We start from the raw sequence: 7,606 nt of genomic DNA, 5'->3' as shown, positions 1-7,606 counted from the left end.
TTGCTGCTGAGAAGGTGAAATTTGAGAGAACAGAGAGAGAAGTGAGGGAGCTGGGTGTGTCTCTCTAGGTGACCTAGGCAGGATGGAGGCCAGAGGGCCCAGGGGAAGGGATGCAGAAGTGGAGAGCGGAGGTCAGAGACACGGGAGAAGTAAGGGGTGGAGGAACAAACCACATGGGGCCTGCAGCCTCTGCAGGGACTCTCTCTTACTGAGACCTGTCAAATCTCTAAAGCCCTGGAGCGGATGACTGCCATGAGTCCCCTGGCATTTAACAGAGCGCTAAGGTGGCTGTGCAGAGAACAGGACGCAGGGGGGCAAGAAAAGGGGGGAACCAGGGAATGGCAGCAACCAGCCAAGCAAGAGACGATTAAGGCCAAGCCCAGGAGGAAGCTGCAGATGCAGAAAGCCGTCAGCTCCCGGGTCATAGTATGAAAGTGAACAGGTTTTCGGAGGGACTTAGATATGAAGCACGAGGCATAGAAAGGGGGAAGACTGTAACATGAGCCGGAACCAGCCCATAAAGAACAGGCGACACACAAGTGTGGCTGAAACGCAAAGGGGTTCGATTTCAGGGGAGTTCCCACGAGTACAAAAGATGCTCGCAGGCAGCTGACTATTCCGATTCTGGGTTATACGGTATCAAACGTGCAGATGTGAGATCATATATGGTATTACTGTTTAGAGTCATGAAGACAATGAAAGAATGAAACATTCAAAACAAAATACCGCCTGTGGGCTCAGGTTAGCAAGAGTGAAGAAAATGGATACTGTCAGTGTGGGCTAAAGGGTTGGGGCAGACGCTCTCACATCCTGTACTCAGGAGCGTCAGTACACGTTCTGTGGTCCTGGGGGCCAAGCGACAAATGCGCACACCCTTGGACCAACCAGTTCCCTTACAGAAATATGTCCAACAAATTTCTACACAATGTTCTGTAAAAAGGAAAACTCCTAAATGCACACTAACAGATGTAAAGCTGGTTAACTAAATTATAGTGGATATTATATATTTATTCTCTTTGATGTGAAAAATCTTCCATGACATAGTTTGAGTGTCAAAAGCAGAATGCAAAACATCACATGTAGAGGACCACTTCCGCCACACACACGTATTCCCATAGAACGGGGTCTAAGAAAATACTCTACAAAACCGTGAGGAGGGTTTTCACAGTCACGTGGAGAATATCCGACAGAGCTTTTGCTTTCTCCTTCATGCCTTTCTTTCATGTATTAATTTTCTACAATAAGCAGACATTATTATTAAAAATCGATTTTGTTTCTAGAGCATCCAGATTGGAACATAGAGTTGCTCTAGTGTTCCGAACGTATCAGAGCCCCCCCTAACTCCTGCGTCCTCTTTCCAAATCCAGGACAAAACAACTTGTGGCTATGACTTAGTAGCTAGAGATGAAAGAACTTGGGACAGCAGTTCTAGAATAACCAAACCAAAGCCAGACCATCAAGATATTGGCCCGAAGGAAAGAGCACACTTGAAGTAAGAAGCTATTATTAGTTCATAGCCAGGTGAATGACTGCTTTGTCACCCAGGTGCGATGGCACGACTTGTGACGGTCTCAGCACAGACTCCTGCCATCCAGCCGCTAGGGAGACCCTGCGAGGCCATCTTATTTAAGCAAGGTGGTGGTAAAAAGCTGGCACGTGTGGAGATTTTTACAAGGACCAGACAAAATTAAGCTTTTCTAAAGATGACTTCCTCTTCAATTCTTCATTTCTAAAGGGAGACCAACCTTTGATGGACTTAATTAATCGCATAACCCTCGAGCTATGCAGCATCCGCCCACTTAAATGCCGAGTCGCCGATGACGCCAGCATCTGCTGATGTAACAAATGAACTAGTCCATGAACTATGAAATGTATATTTTTATGCACCGCGTCTGACTACTGCTGCAGATGTAGAAAGCACATGAGAAAATTTGTTACACTACTTACAACACCTAATAAAATGTCAGAAATAATGCTTCAGAAGGTTTATGGCATCATTGTTATATAAGAATTACCAAATTAGCACATTTCTAGCCACACAGACCAAATATTAATTTTCTAAGAGAATAAAATTTTCATCAATTAAAAATTATCACCTTGACTATCAAAATACATATTGCTCCACGGTAACCGTATTTACTGGAAACGGTATTCTTTGGGTCATGTACACAGCAAGAAAACTTTCATAAAATTCAGGGGAAATACATAGAGACAAATTTGGAGAAAATATTCCAGAGATATGTGCATTAGAACTATTTTAAAAAAGAGTTTTCTTACTGAAGTCTCGAGTCTGCATATCATAAGCATATTACTGCCCCACTGGGTCACACAATAAACCTAAAGCCACATAAAATTGTGTCATCTAGCTGTTTACAGGGTCTGTGAATTAAATTTTTACTGTGAGCTTTATAACTGGCTTGTTTAGAAGGCCCCCTCCTCACAAAAATGAATGGAAACTGGGGAGACAGAGAAGAAATCAGTTTCTTGAAGCTCAGTACAGAAAAAGGTAGTTAAGTCGACACGTGGCTGATGCCCTTAAAGAACTACGCCCGACCTTTCCACTGCTTGAAAGACACAAGCGCCTGAGTACGAGGCCACAACCCAAGGAGCCAACGATGAAACCCCCACGCCTCAATGATGCCCTGAGCAGAGCGAAGGGGATTTGCTGGGAGAAGCGACCACCACGGACTTTCAGAAGGAGTCTGCCTGACGGCAGCGACTTCGAGCCCCATGCGGGGAGCCTTCCCCTCTACGACTCGGCTATATCATGTTCCTCACCAAGGATGCTTCTAGTACACTGCTTCGAACACAGGCACTATCAGGCTCACTGATGGGACCATGAATTGAAAAGTTCTGCCCCCACAATGGCTGCCATCTGCTACCCCTCCCTAGAGCCATATCCATAAGTTTAGTCTCTCCCCATGAGGCTCTTTGAAAGTATGAAAACAGTGCCCATGTCTTTTCACAAACTGTCCAGATGACAGACACCTGCAGCCTCACTCAGGAAGACACAGTTTTTCAGATGCATCACAGTAATTGTAGAACAGGATTTTCTACACACAGGTAGGCATCCAAACTTTTATAACTCATGTCACAAATCATAAATATACTAGCTGCTCTAGTAGACAGTTTGCTAGGCAAGATGGCTAAATAAATTGGTAATTCTCCATTGAACTTTATGTGCAGATTCCTAAAGTACAAACAGACAAATAAATGACAGAACAATTCCACTCCTATCCAAAATTATACTCTCTAAAAATTCATGCAAGTTCTAAATAGCAAATTGTTTCCTTACAGTGTAAGTCCCTAAAAATTAACAGATAACAGGACTCCAAATATTTGGTCAGGTAGGTAGGTAGGTAGATAGACAGACAGACAGACAGATAAATGACAGACTGATGTGTCTGTAAGCCACCAACCAATTATCTAAGTGTTCACATCACCAAAGGACATATTCTCAATGAAACCTCATAAAAACTAACCTGTTTTCCAACAGAATACAGATGTAAACTAAAGTCAAAAGATCACAGTTTACAGTCAGTTTCTTATTTTAAATATAAAACATCCAAGACAGGATGTTAGGTTCAACGCCCATTTTCTACTGAGATCACTGCGCTTCAGCATATTTTAATTATAACATACAGTTCTCATTTGTACATTTCTAGTTTTCATTTGTTTCAGGTTTCTGGTGTTTTCTAGTATGATACAAATTGTTTTATAAGAAAGGAGAGTATCTATTTTTCAAAGATGTAATAATTTTCCATTTAACTTAGCTTTCAAATGTCTATTACCTACTCACTACAATCGTTGATGTCATTTAAATTTCATTACCCTGTGAACTGAGGTTTCACGCATGCGTATTCCTTGACCTGGTGCTAATTTTCCCCTTTTGCTATGCTCCATGAGTCCCAGTGCTTACTTTCCTAAGCTATGTCTTCTCTCGCTGTAACAAGCCATCACCACGTCTTCCAGCTAAGGTTGTTATTTCAATCCTGTTTCGCTCAGTCTTCTAATGGGGCTAGGAAACACATCAACCCAGCTGGGTGGAATTTCAGGTAGAGTAAAAGTGGAAGTGATATGGGAAGGATCTCCGCGTTACAGCTAAATAACATGTTTTAATACATGAAAAATTGAAAATAGCCGTAGTGGAGAATTCATTTCATGATTATAGAGGAAAATGAGCTATGTTTTTGTTTCCTGCTTTATCTTCCAAAAAGGGGAAAGAACAAAACATGTCTGAACCAAAGCCAGTGTTTATATGAAGTGCTTATAAGAAGAATTTTTGTGAAGAAGGGCTGTATTTTAATATATGTGATATTGATCTCCAGGGAGATAAAAAGGAAGCAGCGGTGAACAGTCTGCTTGTTAACATTAGTTTGCCCAAAACACCATATAAAAGACTTTAGAAAAAGTCTAAAATCATAAAGTATGGTTTTAGAACCTAATCCATGATCTATTTAGAGTAAGACTTGTCCTTTTCTTTAATGTCTAATAAAATTTCACCTGGACAAAGTCTGATCTACAGTGTCTTTCAAACAGCTTGATCATGACCAAAGAAGTAACTTTTTATAACAAAGTCCAACACATGTACACACGTACACACACACACACACACACACACACACACACACACACAGAGGGGCATATTATTTCGTTTAATGACCCTTATTCTTACACTTTCTATTCTATTTTTTAAATGGCTATTCATGACCCTGTAAACTGATTTCAAGACCCACAGGATGGTCATGGCCCAGGGTTTGGAAACCACGGGATGAGTGATCCAGGAGGCCCAGTGGAGTCACTCCAGGAGAGGCTGTGACCACAGTTCCTCACAGACCCCTAATGCTCCCCTCTGGGGTCACGCAAAGGGCCTTTTGTTTGAATACACCCCCGCTGCCCCCCCTCCCCCACCAGGAGCTCGTTTATGGCTTCATCAGGACAAAAGCCCTCTGTACCCACGGTCATCGTCAAGTGGGCACTGCCAGCTCCAGGATCCAACACGCTCCGGTCCATCTGGACGTCCTGCGTCCAGCAGGAGGGGTACCTGATGTCACCTGTGCTTTGCCTTGAATGTGACAGGGAGTTAAGTGACAGGTGAAGGCTAATTGAGTGGCTTCTGTCTCTGTGGTTCAGAAATGTCTGTCCAATTGGGATTTAAAGGATCAAACTCCACTTGGATCCAGATAAACAATCTTTACCTTAGCTTGACCCTAAAATACAACTATGAGTCAGGTCAAATGATTGTCAGAAAAGAGTAGGGAGAAGAAAAGCTAATTCTGACCTATCGAGCCTATGTAACTGGCAAGAAAATTAAACCAGTGATTAAGTTTTAGCAATCACTCCAAAATTCCACTACTGTCATAATCACAGTGAAAAATAATATTCCCTTTTCAAGCAAATCTAAATGTTAAAAGAATTGACCCCAAAATAAATCAAATAAGTACAATAAAAATGCATAGGCTATATAATCAAAACCCAAAAAGTATTAATTTATTGAAAATAACAACCTTCGATCATGCTAAATGATGATTAGTCTGACTTAATGGCTTTTTTCCTACTCTCCTTACATCCATATTTTTCAACTTCCTAACTGACCATTAATAATGACAGAAGACAAAGTTGATTCGCTTTTTTCACAAACTCTTGGAGACTATTTCAGACATTCTCCCGTAACCATACCAACTACATGCTACAATCACAATACAATGAGCAGCACATTTGTCTACAGCAGAAGGATGGAATGCACTTTCCACGTTGGAAATTACAGGCATCATTGTTTCTATCCTTTCCTAGACGTCATTATTACTTTCACATGATTTATGACCAAAAGTATGAGAGAGGGTGCAAAAATCCTGCGCCCGATTCCCAGATGGCACATAACATAAGCCGAACTGTGAAAACCTCGTAAATGTGGGCAGATCAGTTTCATCAAAGAAAGGAGCGAGTTCCAGGGATGGGGCAGGAAACGGCCCAGAGAAGTTTTACAGTCGTGCGGGTCCAAAGCAGCAGACGTGAATGAGCTGGGCTCCTGAGCACAGAGGCCTGAGGCCACGTTAGGGCGTCAGCGCGGAACCGGGCAGACGCCTGCGGACGCTCCCAGTCAGCCCTGCTCATTCTGTGGTAAGCCTGCCTTTTTTTCATTCTTTTTAGACTGAATCTGAAATCAATATAATCACTCTTGAAACGATTTCAAAAGAGATGTTTTTGAAGAGTCCCAACAAACACTGAAATAACTATAATTCCAATGGAATATTCCAAGTGAACAAACAAGTTACAAGTTATTTCAAAAGATATTACCATATTTCCCCATGTATAAGACGCACCTTAATTTTGGAGCCCGAAATTTGAAGAAAAAAATGTATTACATAAAGTTATTGAACTCAAGTTTTATTCATCATAAAATTCATACAACTCCTCATCACTGTCAAAAAAATCTACAACCACTGTATAAGATGCACCCAGTTTTTAGACCCCAAATTTTTCAAAAAAGGGTGCATCTTATACATGGAGAAATACGATGTATACATGTTACTTAATAGCATGCCAAAATGTATCAACCAAAACTAATAAGCAAATATTTATCACATCACAAAACACTTTAACATACATTTCTAAGATGTTGAATCTCTTTGGACACATTTTTCTGAATTCAATTCCAACATTATTATATACACAAAGTAGATAAAACGAATATGCTGAGGCAAGAGCTTGACTAAAGGAGAAGTGTAGGAAAAGCAAACAAAAAGCATCGAGACAGGAAGATGGTAGCTTTGGACGGTAATCTCGTTAGAAGGGAAGAAGCCGAAGTTAGGGGGTCACGTTAATGAAGAAGGCAAGTTGTTTCAGGCACGGTGACGCAGAGGGTGGAAGGACAGCAAGCGGGGACAGTATGGGGAGGCTCCGGTATAAAGTCTGGATGAACAGGTTCAGGTGGCTATGCTAAAACTTACACAGGCACTGGAAATCAGAGGACAAAGTGACACATGGAACGGTGCTTCGCGACTGTTGACCTGGTAGGAGGGACTGTAGGGGGAAGTGATAACAAACATGAAGCCTCATTAGACATTAGACGGGAATTAAGGTGATGAAGGTGAAAAACCAGCAGGATGTGGAATGGCAAAGGAACGGGTGACAGAAGGAGCTGAGATGATGCAGAGAGAAAAATCTCTAAGAACTGCTTTCTCATTTCAAAAAGGAGCTAAGATTAAAGCGAGAAGCAGGCATAATTCTAATGATTTCATCATGCACAGAAACAGGAAACTCCAAAGAGGGATTATCTGGGGCAAAACGAATGACAAGGCCATTGTGGAACACGCTAAAGTGTACTGGGTGAAAAAGATGCTCAGTTATATATCAAATAAGCAGTAGTAAATGTGGGTCTGAAGCTGGTGATTAAAAAAAATAATAAATCATTCGGAGTTCGTCAGAATAGAGCTGACAGCAGAAGTCCCAGATGTAGCTGACACAGAGAACACAGAAGTGGTCCAGCCAAAGCATCCAGGTGGGGGGGGTGGTGCTAATTTTCCCCTTTTGCTATGCTCCATGAGTCCCAGTGCTTACTTTCCTAAGCTATGTCTTCTCTCGCTGTAACAAGCCATCACCACGT

At 41.8% G+C, this 7,606-nt stretch overlaps 1 protein-coding gene across 1 annotated transcript in view; it reads right to left on the bottom strand.

Annotated features, from left to right (window-relative positions):
• PRDM5 (PR/SET domain 5) overlaps positions 1-7,606 on the bottom strand; it is a 114,900-nt gene that overhangs the window by 45,986 nt on the left and 61,308 nt on the right. The gene's annotated exons all lie outside the window — the stretch shown is intronic.

Source organism: Hipposideros armiger, unplaced genomic scaffold (genome assembly GCF_001890085.2).
Source record: "Hipposideros armiger isolate ML-2016 unplaced genomic scaffold, ASM189008v1 scaffold_1, whole genome shotgun sequence".
In the NCBI taxonomy this organism is placed as follows: Eukaryota; Metazoa; Chordata; class Mammalia; order Chiroptera; family Hipposideridae; genus Hipposideros; species Hipposideros armiger.
This window is presented reverse-complemented; position numbering and strand designations above follow the sequence as displayed.